General features: G+C 44.8%; 1 pseudogene; it reads right to left on the minus strand.

Moving 5' to 3' along the window:
- Nucleotides 1-11,798, minus strand: part of LOC117019117 (AP-3 complex subunit sigma-1-like) — a 78,784-nt pseudogene extending 66,986 nt beyond the window's left edge.
- Nucleotides 11,799-13,687: the final 1,889 nt, after the last annotated feature.

The following is a 13,687-nucleotide window of genomic DNA, read 5'->3' on the forward strand; positions in this document are numbered from 1 at the left end:
TGAGATTAAGCTTCCAGCACCGGCTCTCCTCTTTTCTTCTTCTAACATTGCCTCATTTCTATGACAGCTTTACTTATGTGCCTCTGACAATATCCTCATAACCCTGATCTGCCAGCCCAGCCAATGTCTTTGGGATTTGTTCACACACAGTTTCTGAAAACCTGATTCCGTCTTCCACTAAGTTTCTCCTAACCTGAGCTTTCTCCCTTGTCACAATATTATGGGCTCACTAATCCCCTTTCTCTCATTCTTTTTTATAGTTTCTAACATAACTTCTGTGGCTGACTGAGCTAACCATAATGAAGTTCCTCACAGTTTCTTCCTCTTCCCTGCCTCTCAGGTCTATTTCCTTTCTCAGTTTGGAAGGTCCAGCTTCTAGAAAATATCACCATCTGTACGTGTCTGTCTCCCTTCACTAATTAATACATTCTGTGCCCTTTAACTGTTTCCACCTAGTTATGAAGTAACTCCTCTCAGCAGAGAAAAGAGAACAAGTACCCTTGGGAATTCGAGTGTGTAACTCTGAGGTGATTGGCTTCATGCATGCCATTTCTTTGAAGCCCAGCATTTTATCTTAAAAATAAGGCAGTATTTCTATTCAGCTCCATAATATCTGCGTTTGTTTGAAGTGTTTAAAATTACTTAGCTATTAAATTACTCGATTCCCCCACCCCACCTCCAATCTTTAAGTAGAATTGAAGACTCAAAGAGATAAGCCATAATAATAATGAGGTTTCAAGTACTTTCTAATATACCACTGGGGATCCTCAGGGGTGTGAATAAATCAGATGTTAAAAAGGGCCCTCGTTTTCATCTTTGAATCTCTGGCCTCTGGCACATTACCAGGTACATATTTGGTATTCAGTAATTGTTTCTGGAACTGACTGGAATTGAAGTTGCAAGATTTCTTCGCTACATTCAACATAGGCTGCTCCCTGTTTTAGCTTATTCTTGGTGCATTCTAACTAAAATGCAATTGTTCTCTGCACTGTAGGGAAGATGGAGGTGGGGCCTAAAGAATCTGCTGTGGTGTGTGTTTATACTGTAATATCAGGAATCAACTATAGAAGTAGGTGTTTTCTGGTCGTTCCTTCCAGCCTCAAGGAGACCAGGCACTTCTCATGAACCCCAACAAAGGAGTATAGCAGACTTTTTGGTAGCATGGGCTCTGCAGTAAAACTGCCTGATTGCAAACCCTGGGATCCCCCCTGGCATTTGTGTGTCCATGGGTTTGTTCCTTGAGCTGTCAAGGCCTCATTTTCCTCGTCTGTAACATGGGGATGATAATAATGTCTACCTCAATCAGGCTGTTAAGAGGAATAAATGATGCTGCCTGTGAAAATGTTCAACATAAATCCTGAGACAAAGTGTATACTCATTAAATGACATCTGTTCTTGCTACTAAATGGTGTAGTGGAGGAGTAGAGCTATCACAGGGTGAACCCAAATCATTTTGTTTTAAAATACTTTGAAAATGTGACGTGGGCACTAGGGATCAAGCAGCTCTAGGCACTAACTCATTGCCTTGCTGTAAAACTCCGTAATTCCCACAATGAATATAATAGTTAAAAATCTATTCCCATTCCCACCCCTCCCCATACACATGTACACTCTTACCCAGAAATAGAAAAAGAGTCCCCGGAGGAAAAGTTTGCCTACATGTCTTGTGATGCAATTTCTCATTCTTACTTCCGAACTGAACTTCCCTGAACAGCTTGGTGTGCAGGAGTGCTGAACCCCCTATTCAAGGCAGAAAAATAATCAGCCTTGGAATCCCACGGAGCTCTTGAAGTTCGCTGTAGGGCTTTCCCATTGCAGGATTGTCTGGTTGACAAGCATAAGGAGCCCAGAAGTTTCTCCTGCCCACAGATTCTCTCATTCTCCCATCTGTCCTGGGAGAGCCTGGCGCTATCTAGGATTTCCAGAATTAGAACGAGCCATTGAGGATGTCATGTTTAAGGATAGCAAGCTGCTGAGTAGTTATTTTCTTAACATCTTCCCATCCTTTGGCATCTACTCCAGGAAACGCCAGCCAGAACTCTCCAATTAGCTGCCATATGGATATACTATAAGAAAACAATGTATAATCTATATCAGTTAAGTGCTCTGAAGAGTTGGTTTCATGGAAATAAAAGGATAACAAAAATATAGGTATGTCACGCTGTCCCCTTAAAAAGTTATCAGGCAAACTTGCACCACAGAGTCTATTTTTTCACAGCACAATTTTTTCTTCTGTTTAATGTGATCTAAAGACCCACATTTTTACCTGATTGATTTGGTCAGGAGTAAGAAACATTTAACGGGCAGAATAGGAAAGTTCTCCATTCAGGAGAGGTAGTTATGCTGTTGAAATTTCTGCAAAAGCAATCCAGACGCGAATCAAAAAGACCGAGGCAGTGAAATAATCATTGTGACCTTATTTTCCAAAGCCACACCCACAAGGTTAAGTGCCTCGTGTTCCCCTCGTTCATGGCCCTGGCTTCTAAGAGAAGCACATTTGAGATAGATGACATGGGGCCATGCCAGGGTCCTCCACCCAGATGTAAGGTCACACCAAATGAAGACTAGTGCCATTCCTAATGGACTAGAGAAAAACATAGGGGCCAGTGAATTCATTCTGTGTTTGTGACCAGAAGTAGCATTAACAATGGTTGGCATAGTGCTTACAGCAAGGCCTTGGGAAGCTTACACTGATAATGACTAAAAAGTTCTAGCTTTAAAATTCCCTCAGGGAATTTTTCAGTTGTCTCGAGCAAATCTTACAGCTCTGGTTGTATAGGAATTTTGTGGACTTATCTGGAGAGAAGCTTTGCTGTGAAGCAGTAGATGTCTGATAAAACATTTTATGCCACTGTCCAATTTCAGTTGTCCTTCCATGATCCCAAAGCTTACTCCTGTGGAGACAGTATAGGGCTTGCCATCTGCCCTGCTGAGTTACAGACACAGCATTATTTCATCTTCTCCATGGTCAGGTCACACAATGCTTGTCTTCCTTCAGCTAGAGGGGAGAAATCTCTAAATTGTTACTATCTAACATGAACAAAAACAATGGCTTAAATTGTCTCTCCTTGAGGAAATAAGTGAGCTGCTAGGTTCACTAATGCAGATAGCTCTATCTATGTCAACAATAGATGAGAAAAAGTGCTCAGTTCCTAACATTTGAGGTGTTAGAGCAGATCTCAGCTCTCAACAAGGATATTTGTTTCATCTTGATGTTTTCTCCCTCTTCAGCATTTTCTTAACAAAAAGGATAGTCACCTACATGTACGTGGATTTGTTGATTTAACGTGAATTTAAAATAACTTGGTTAGAAAAAAATGAGATGATTATACCACAAAAGAAATCCAAGCAAAAGGCAGCCAAGGTACTTTCTGGGCTCTACACCCCAATTGTGAGTTTGAATCCCAGCTCCTCCCCTTCCTAACTGTGAACTTTGTCCAACTAATCAATGTCTTGTTTCCTCATTTGCAAAATAATAGTGATGATGATGATAGCAACACCTTCTAATTGGAGTAAGAATTCAATATGGAAGCACACGTAAAGAATTTAGAACAATGACTAACATATACTAGGGGATGGTTTGTGGTTTAAGAAAGCCTCATACATAATACCACTTTCCCTACCCAAGTTCTGAGCAAATTAAGAGGTAAACGAAAGAGTAAGAGAGAAAGAGACTAAAATATCAGCCTGTTTCCCGATAAAGCCAATGCTAAAATATAGCTTAAGGTTAGGGCAACAGTGGGTGGCACCCCAGAATGAGGCTAACTTCCTCACCATTTCCAGACACATGTGGACCCCTGTAGGCCTCTCATCCCAACATGGGGGAGAGGGGACGGAGAGAGAGAGAGAGAGAGAGAGAGAGAGAGAGAGAGAGAGAGAGAATATGAGAATGAGATGGGGGGGGAGGGGGAAATACGGCAGAGAGAGAGAATTGGGCAGGCCCTGGAAAGGATAAGGGGTGAGGCAGAGGCTTGGGGAAAACTCTTCCTTCTGGAAAATCAAAGGCAAAAGTGCCTCCCTGCCAAGTGATCATTCCTTGTGAGCAAATACAATTAAACTGTGGACATTCCATGCTTAACCCACATCATTATGTAGTTGACCTGGGGCACAGAAGGCCCCCAACAAATGTTTCCAAAGGGACTAAGGAAGAAGTGCTATGTGTTTTGCTATTTGTTTTTATTAAAAATCACCTACAAGGAGGGGCCGGCCCAGTGGCTCAGGCCGTTGGAGCTCTGTGCTCCTAACTCCTAAGGCTGCCGGTTCTATTCCCACATGGGCCAGTGGGCTCTCAACCACAAGGTTGCCAGTTCAATTCCTCGAGTCCCGCAGGATGGTGGGCAGTGCCCCCTGCAACTAAGATTGAACACGGCACCTTGAGCTGAGCTGCCGCTGAGCTCCCGGATGGCTCAGTTGGTTGGAGCGCATCCTCTCAACCACAATGTTGCCGGTTCGACTCCTGCAAGGAATGGTGGTCTGCACCCCCTGCAACTAGCAACGGCAACTGGACCTGGAGCTGAGCTGCGCCCTCCACAACTAAGACTTGAAAGGACCACAACTTGACTTGGAAAAAAGTCCTGGAAGTACACACTGTTCCCCAATAAAGTCCTGTTTCCCTACCCCAATAAAAATCTATTTAAAAAAAAAAATCACCTAGAAGGAGATTACAAATAACTTGCCACCCCTTCTGTGAAACTTCCCTGACAATCCTGGCCTTTATTTTCACTCTCTGCTCAACTCCCAGAGCAGGCATCTGTAGAGCTCACTTGGCCCTTAGCTCCCGCAACCTGTACTGATTTAGATACCTGTTGTTTCTCTCCAACTAGCGTATCCCTCCATGCTCCTCAGTGCCCTGTGCCTTGTGGGCTTCACACCGTTTTCCCCAATTTTGAAGCATGTCCTGCTCCATGCAGCCAGCAGAGGGTAACAATGGGTGTGTCTTGGAGAGATCAGAGCAGAAGTGGAGGCCCACTCGTGGGTCTTTCTGGTTCATACCCTCTCCACTCTTCAGAGAAGAGTGCTTCTACCCCCAAAATGGGTGAATTTACTGTGTAATTCAACTTAAACACTTAACACAAACTAGAGGTTAAGGAGAATGAGGTGGGCCCACTCACCCCCAACCCCTCCCTGGGTGGGCTAAGTTCCTCTGGGGGCGGCCACACTCTGCCAGGCAGCCGTCCCCTGGGGCTCTCTCCCTCCAGTCTGGGTGATGCTCCCTCCTCCTGTTCCTTCAGACCTAGGGAAGAAGGCATCCCCTTCTGACTGCAGCCTCCCTTGTGGCCTGTTCGGAGCCCCGCCCACCTCCACGGAAACGCGGCAGTCCCTTTGTTAAGCTCCCCTCAGTTACCATCTGGGTGCCATTTCTTCTTACCCCAGACCCTTCCTGAACAACATTAGGCAGCTGGCCCAGGAGCATTTGTCCTTGTTTAAAATGACGTTCGAGTCGTCCTTGGATGATGGCTCTGAGCCTGTGAGCTGCCCAGTCCAAGGTAAGGGGCCTTTATGCAGGAGGCAGCCATGCCCCCGCTCTATCCTGAGGCCCTCTGGGTCCCCACTGTTGGAACGGGGGGTAAGGGTTTTATTCTACAGCACATCCACTTCTAGAAAAGAGGCTAAAAACAGAGGGGTGGTTGGAGTCAGAGGGTAGTAGAGCCAATAAGGTGATGAGTGAAAATGCTCTCAGGAAAGTTGGAAAATCCGATGATAGCAAAGCATCAAGTGGATATTCTCCTTCATGGAGTAGGCAAATAAGGAAGAAAGGGAGGAGCGGGGGCTAAGAAATGAAATGTGCCAGAAAGAGACGATGGGAGATTTATTTTTCCAAAGAACTAGAGCTATGCTGACTAGATTATTTTTTAAATATGTACCTGTGTTGCGTTTCTGCTGGGGGCTAGTCTCTGCTAGGCATAGAGGACATGAAGATGAACAATAAACACAATCCCCCCCCCCAAGGGGCTGGAAACCTAGTACAGTGGTTTTAAACCTTGTCTTCGTTCCCATATATAGAAACCTGTGGAATGACCCATGCTCCTAGGTGCTCCAAATCTGTCCCCACTTTTCTGGTCCCCACTGAGAATCACGTATCCCATTGCACATACACACTTCCCTGGAATGCTTGGCAGAGGTGATGAATGCCACATCACACAGGTAAATGTGGCCCCACAGGCACTGAAGAGGAAGCAGGAGATAAATTCAAGCCAGACCTTGAATAAGGAGTGTGATAAGGTGGTGAAGTAGGGGAAGAGCATTCCAGACCTGGGGGGAGAGAGGGGCTGGAGGGAGCATGAGGAAAAGCAGAGAAGTGAAGAGTGAAGGCCACCTGGCCATCCTGGAAGAGCAGGTGTCCTCATGGCCCATGCAGGGAAGGCTGCCGGATTTAACAAAGAAGAAGAACAAATTTCCCCCCAGATTGCTGGGGCAGACATATTTAAAAAATGATTCTTTGTTTATGTGAAATTTGAATTTTACTGGGCTTCCTGTACTTTCCCTGGCACACCTGGCCACTCGAAGGAGCATGTCCCCGCCCGCCTCACAGCCTCTGGGCAATGGCACGGGAGGAAGCTCAACACAGAGGCCTTACGGAGTTCTGGTTGGTCAATCTCGGGAAATTTTCCTGATTTTCTGTTTTTGTTTAAAAATGATTATTAGCTAAACTGGAAAGCATTACCAAAGTGGATATTTCAAACTGCTTGGGGGTGAAATTGTACTACGAGTCTTGCTGTACCAAGTACTGGGGACTATCAGGAAAAAGAAATGCTGAGGATGCTACACAGGAAGCATGGAAGTTTCCACCCTGCAAAGGGAGCGATGAGGACATCAAAAGCAGGCTTTTGACTCTCTTGCCCTCTAGTGGCCAAATGCCTGCACTAGGACTTGAGTTCCTACTGGTTACAGTCTCAGCCCCCTGGAGTCCTCCATTGCTCTCACTCTGCAGTAAGTGATGTAATTAAGAAAGACGGAGGAAGGGGCAGGGGCAGGCAGATCCTAAGCCCCAAAGCCAGCTTGAGAGGGGCTTGGATCCAAAGAAGAGGGGTAGAGCGCTATGCTGCTGTCCTGCAGCTTCTTGCTTCTTCGTGATGCTCCTGGGCGAGTCTTCAAGACTCTAGGGACTGAATCTCCCCAAGGTTGCCTTCATTTCATTCATTTATCCACCAAATATTTCCAGAGCGTCTGCTATGGGCCAGGCACTGTGCTCGGGCACTGGGCATAACATCTGACACCTTTCACTATGACTTAGAGTTAAACCAAAAAGTTTGCAGACTTCTAGATATTGCACCCAAGGCAAATTGAACACACCGCTGGGCACAGGAATTTTAAAATGGTAAAAGGGTCTCCCTGAGTAACACATTTTTAGTTGAATTCTAATTTTTCTACCACATCCTTTCTTTATAACTTATCCGTATAGCATCTTTTTGATAAATGGTCATTAGACATCTTGACCATTATTTATAACTTGACACACAGCATGTGACACAAAACTAATGCTATGTGATGTGTCTCGAGCTATCCCTAACTTTACGAAAGAAAAGGGTTTGGGCAGAATGTTGAATTTTGTCCCTTTGCCTAGAATATTCAATGCTGAGTTAATGGCATTGAAAGAATGTACTGACAGAATTCTGTTCGAGCAATGAAGTTGTTTTGGAAATAGCTGGGTCTATTTGTGGTGGTACAGACTAAACTAAATCAGTGTAACAACCTAGGTGGGATATTGATGGATCACCCAAGTTTGTTCAGCTGTACGGGGCCATCTTCCCAACTTCTGCTACCCTACGTTCAATCAATCTCTACAGCATGGCAATTTTACTTCCCAGTAATTTCTCACCTCTGCGTAGTTTTTTGTTCTTTTTTTCTTTTTAACTTACTACCCCCCTAGGTTCAGATTCTGACATCTTTGTTCCCGAACTATTGTAATAGACACTTCAGTGTAGTCCCTTTTCCTGCTTCTGTCAAATCCATTCTCCACACAGATTTATCTCAAACACAGATCTGATCGTGTCATGGTTGTTTTTATCCTGCACTTGGCTGCACAGTGCTGACAGGATAAAGGTCAAGCTTTTCGTGCATGGAATGCGTGGCACCACCACCTGTCCCGCCACATTCACCATCACCCTGTCATCCTTCCCAACGCATCCCTGCTACGGTCCTGTGGGCGCTCTGAACTGGTTTGTGGGTCTGTTTAATGAATATTCAAACATCTAAAAGTATTTTGATGCTGCATTGCTTGTGAGTTTTCTCCTTTGGTAAACCAGGTAGCCCTGAGGTGACCAAATCTCATTTTAAACATGTTATGAATCTGTACTGGCTGTGTTTTAAGAGTCCTATTATCAGTGAATGTGTTTATCAGATTCCAGACGCTTCCTGTCCTGTCCATCCCCACCCCTCAGCTGTGTAGAATTCTCTGACTAATTCTCTTTGAGTGTTCATTGGATTTTGACTAGCATAAGAGTAGAAATGCTTTAGTTACAAAGACCTGTTCTTCCTTTTTTTTTTTTTTTTTTGGAAAGGTTATTGGTGGGGTGAGGGAACCCCAGTCTTTCTAATTGGGGGAGCAAGACCTTCCCCCAGCAGATGCTTCCTACAATGACTAAGGTTTTATGTATTCTAATTTTTCCAACCAGTCTTTCAAGCCTAATACCACTGAGCATGTCTCATCCAAATCGATTCTTAATATTACTATTATGTTTAAATGACTGAGGTCACTGCATTTTATTTTCATTTGGAGCACAGTAAACGTTGAAAAAAAAGTGCCCAAATACATTCCCTGTGATGTAGAAATGGAATAGCTCCCAATATCACTGCATAGGACTGAGCTGAAGAATACTAAGGCATCTTGCTGATCTGTGCAGAAACGTCACTTTCTACCCAACAGTTTCAGTCCCAGGTATGGGTCGCTCAGGAATCATGCCCAACATGGGATAACAATGGTTTATCATGTTATGACCAAGACTGATAGAAGTGTGTATTACAGTCTATTAACTCACTTACCACGCTTACGTGGCACTTCCACTATGCCATGCATTGTTCTCCTTTTAACCTCACTACAACCCTACTAGGTAGGTACTGTTATTATTTCCAGTTTATAGGTAGAAAAACTACAGTACCTGACCCAAGTTTGCACAGCAAGCAAGTAAGTGGTGGAGCAGACTCAGGCTGGCACTAAGTGTGTGCTCTGTCCATGTCGATGTGCCTACAAGAATATTAGCAGTGGAAGGTGGCTACAACCGTGGTTCCCCTTGCATTAGAGTTCAGTGTGTGCTGTGCTCAGCCTCTGTGCAAAGGTGAGGCCTCAAAAAAGTTAGTTTGTCGCCTGGTATGTGTAGTCAGCATGTGCACTGAAAGAAGAACTCGGAGAGTGCAGCATAGCTAGCTCTCTACTCCCTTCCATTAGGATAGTTGGGGCAGCTGTTTAGAGAGGGAGGAGACCCCAGCATGCATTATCTGGCTTTACTGATATGAAACTGAGTTGTCCGGAAAAGCTGTCATAGGAGAACTGGGATATCACATTATAACTGAGAAGAGTCTCAGAGTTTATCTAGCCTAAAGCCTTCGTTTTACAGAAGAGAAACCCCGGGGACGGACGAAATAACCACTCCATCACAAAGCTTAAGAGTGAGCCAGAGGCTGCTTCTGCAGTAAGCTGAGAACCTGAGTAAAACAGCACTTTGTGAAGTACTCGTTTCCTGCCTCTGTTCCCTTGTCTTTGGATTTCAGGTTCCCCTGTCACATTTGTTCTTTATTTTTTCTTCCTATTGGATCAACGCAGGTGCTGGTGTGATTGTCTTCGTGGTTTCCATAGAATACTGACTCAAACTAGTGTATAATGGATGAGTTTAACTTGGGAGAACGTTTAAACCAGGGTGGGCAGGTTGCAGGCCACTTGCTCTTGTGAGTGACTATGGAGAACGTGGGAAGGGCTAACTGAGAAAGTTGTCTGTGACTCCATAGCATTTACCACAGCTCCTAATTGCCCTGCTGCTCCTCTCCCCACACACCCCCACATTCAATTCAGCCTCCACTGTGCCAATAAAATCTTTTTTTTAAAGCATAGATTTGGCCTATTCATTCCCCATTGGTTGCCTACTGGATACAATTTAAACTCCTTATTTGAAATGCAAGAATCATCAAAATTGGCCTTATTTATTTTATCAATTTTCTGCCAATCCCACCCCACCATTAATTTTTAAAAAATATCTTTACTTTCTGCCACAATTTGCTACCCCCACCGTCACCCCTACACTCCCCACCACACACACCACATTCATACTCTGCAGGCGTGGCTGTTGCCCTTGGGGTTCCCTGGGTTGACAAGCTCTTCCCCCAGTGAGTCACCTGGTGACACTCTATTCTTCGAGACCACACATCACCTTCTCTCCTGAGCCGTTCCTTTCCTTGATCAATGTGGTCATCCTTCTTCCTTGGTCTTTGTTTATATCTCTGTTAGAACTCTTCTTTCTCTAAGTGGACATTGATAGTATCTTCTTAGTCTACCTGGTTTCATTATTCTTTCGTTGATCCCAACATGCAAAAAATATTTACTCAGCATCTTGTCATGCCAAGGGCTCTGGTAAAAGCAGGGGGTTTCTATTCTTATTTCTTTGAGAGCTCACAATCTCATGAGAGAGGCTCACATATAAGCACACAAATACTGTGCAGTGTGATAAATGTTCACAAATCTATGGCTTGTCTTACCAGTTCCAGAATCCTTAGCATCCACCAATGGCAAATTAGAGCTCAATAATTTTCTGAATAAATGAAGGTGTGAATGAACAGTGGGACAGATGGATTAGCCATCTTTAGCCTAAATGTGTACTCCAGGCTGCAGTGTCTTATGAGGCAATTTTAAGAGTTACATGAACAAAGCATTTTACTTTTAAAAACTAGTTTTGTATGCATTTTACTGTCTGTAAGAAAATATATAATTATTTATCAAACCCATACTTTTAACAATAATAAAAAGCTTAATCTTCTTCAGTGAGTCAATATAAAGTCAATACTAATATACTAATATAATGTGCAATTCGATGATAGAAAACAAATTGCTGAAGTTTGAGAAATACTGACCAAAACAAAGTAATTCTCATTGTTTCCTTTTCCTTAGATTTTATTCTTTTCCTGAATCCAGTCTCCATAAATTTACCTTTAGAATTTTTGGAACCTCTTTAAATGAATCATTTTACTGCAAAAACTTGCTACCGAAGGCAATTTTTAACTAATTTAAATCTTTTAAAAGATAAGACAAAGAACATTGTGTGTGTTCTGGAGATGAACCAAACCACATTTATTATTTACTTTATTTACAGAAGTGATTCTGTAACCTCTCCACTTGAATGTTCTGATTTTCACAGGTCGTGACCTGTTTCGATGACAAGGAATAGACGTACCCATGGATTGGGTTATTTATATGAGGAAGGAAGAAGAATAGGAAATGGCTTTCCCAGGCCTGCTGAGCAATTGGACATGGTTCTTTGACATTTAGGATACAACAGTAACTATGGAAGGATGACAGCAACTGTCCCTGATCCTCATGCAGATGTTCCCTCTCTCTCTCTCTCTCTCTCTCTCTCTCTCTCTCTCTCTCTCTCTCTTTCTCGACTTTTGATTGCTAATGTCTAACGTCTCCTGTTTGTGGGTCTCAGCTTTTGTTCACCATACTGCCTGTATTTGGAGTGACCAACTGAACCCAGTTTTCCCAGGATTTGCCCCCTTTTAGCACCAAAATTTCTGCATCCTGGGAACACACAAAGTCCTGGGGAAACCAGGGGGCGCTGGTCACCCCTTACCTGCATCCCTTTTCCATACATATCGTACTGAAATTCTGGAAGAAAGAAGAAGGAAGATCTGACTGGGTCTCTTAGCCCTCTCCAGCCCAGAGCACCTGAGTTCTCCCACCTCCAAGCTGATCCCTACTGACCAGTACAAGGTCAGGCCTGGGGGAGGCACCGAGAAGCTTCTCCAGCACCTTGCTCAGAAGGGGCTTGTGAGCAGGACAAGCCTGGAAATATCAGTTCCTCTCTGGCCTGTTGTATCACTTTGTACACCAGTTTATCACTTACCAAGGTCCTGGGGTTCTTACACACATTGGGTGGGTGAATATGTGGGGGAGCTGGTAGAAACTACTTGTTGTCATCCTTTTCACTTTTATGAATTCAGTCATGTTACACAGATTCCATTCCTAATGTGTTAGGGACAGCTTGGCCCAACCTCTAATTAAATCTTATCGCACACAACCTTGTCCAGTCAAGAAACTGTTAAGTTTGCAAAAGGGGGTATTTAAAGCAAAACAGCGTAATCAGGGAAATGACGGATTTTAAGCTCTAGTCACACGTGGAGACAAACACAAAATTCCCAGGGCCTGAAAGTCGGAGAAGCTGAGCCATAGAATCCTTGGTCGATTCGGGGTAGAGAGGTCTTCTCCTACCTCCCCAATTTCAGCACTCCCCTATTTCCACACACACACACACACACACACACACACACACACACACACACACACACACACACACCTGGCTCCAGAAATTAGGTCCTTCATGAATAAAATTGTTTTTCCCATCTGCAAGGAACAGAAGTTCTCCTCTCCCTTGAAATTCTGTGGACTGGAGTGGAGAGAGAAAAATGAACTCACTGTAGAAATACCAAAGTTCTGAAGCACATGACTGGTTTTTTCAAAAATTGACTCTAAAACTAGAGGGTGCGAGGGCGTGATGGGGAAGTTGGAGAGTCGAGGTTCCAGGCTGGACGATGCTGACACAGCTACCCTCTCCCTCGGTGCTCCCTGCGCTCTTGGAATTGCCCCGCCCTCGGATACCCCGCGCCCAAGAAGCCCCCGCGTCCTCGGATACTCTGCGCCCCAGAAGCCCCCGGCGCCCTCGGAGTCTCCGTGCCCAAGAAGCCCCCGCGTCCTAGGAGTTCTTGCGCCCAAGGACCTCCCGCGTCCTCGCTGCGCCCAAAGCGGTGCGCGGATGCAGGGTGAACACCGCCTGCCTGGCGCCTTCTCCGGTTCACTGTGCACAGTCGTGAGCCTCCAGGGGGTGAAATGGCCCGCAATGCATTTGCACTGGCCCTTCCATTCTCTGTGGTCTGTGTCTCTCTTAAAAATAACGTTTTGTTTATTACTCACTAAGGCTAAGAACTGATGAAAAATGAAAAAAAAAAAAAAAACAAAACACCAAAAACCTAGATGTATCATTGAAAGGAAGTCCATTTTGGAGTTTATTTGGCAGAGAAGCATATAGAGGCCATCAGTCCAGTTTCAAATGAGTTTTTCCAGCCTGGGTAGGGAAGGTGAGGAACTTTTGAGTTCTAGGGGTGGGGCAGAAGAGAGCAAAAGCTCAAGGGAGGGAGCAATAAGGAAAATCCCACCCCACTTCAGGACCCTAGGAGGAACGGCATAGACCTCTTTCTGCTGGATCAAGGTCACCTCCAGGGCTTGACTCTCATAGCTAGGAAATCCCACCTCTGTGCTGCACCCCACCACCCCTACCAGCAGCCTTCGAGGCCATGCCTGCACCCCAGCCCTGCCCCTCACAAGCCCTTTCCCCCATCTGACCAAATGCAGGCTCCTGTCCGTTATCACTTCCTCAGGGAAGTCCTGCACCCCTGGGATTTCCATGGTATTACAGGACCAGCACACAGGCCAGCACACACCACACACAGCCCACACAGGTCTCCATGAGTAGAGAGGGCGCTAATG

This window comes from Rhinolophus ferrumequinum (genome assembly GCF_004115265.2).
Source record: "Rhinolophus ferrumequinum isolate MPI-CBG mRhiFer1 chromosome 5 unlocalized genomic scaffold, mRhiFer1_v1.p scaffold_110_arrow_ctg1, whole genome shotgun sequence".
NCBI classification, from domain to species: Eukaryota; Metazoa; Chordata; class Mammalia; order Chiroptera; family Rhinolophidae; genus Rhinolophus; species Rhinolophus ferrumequinum.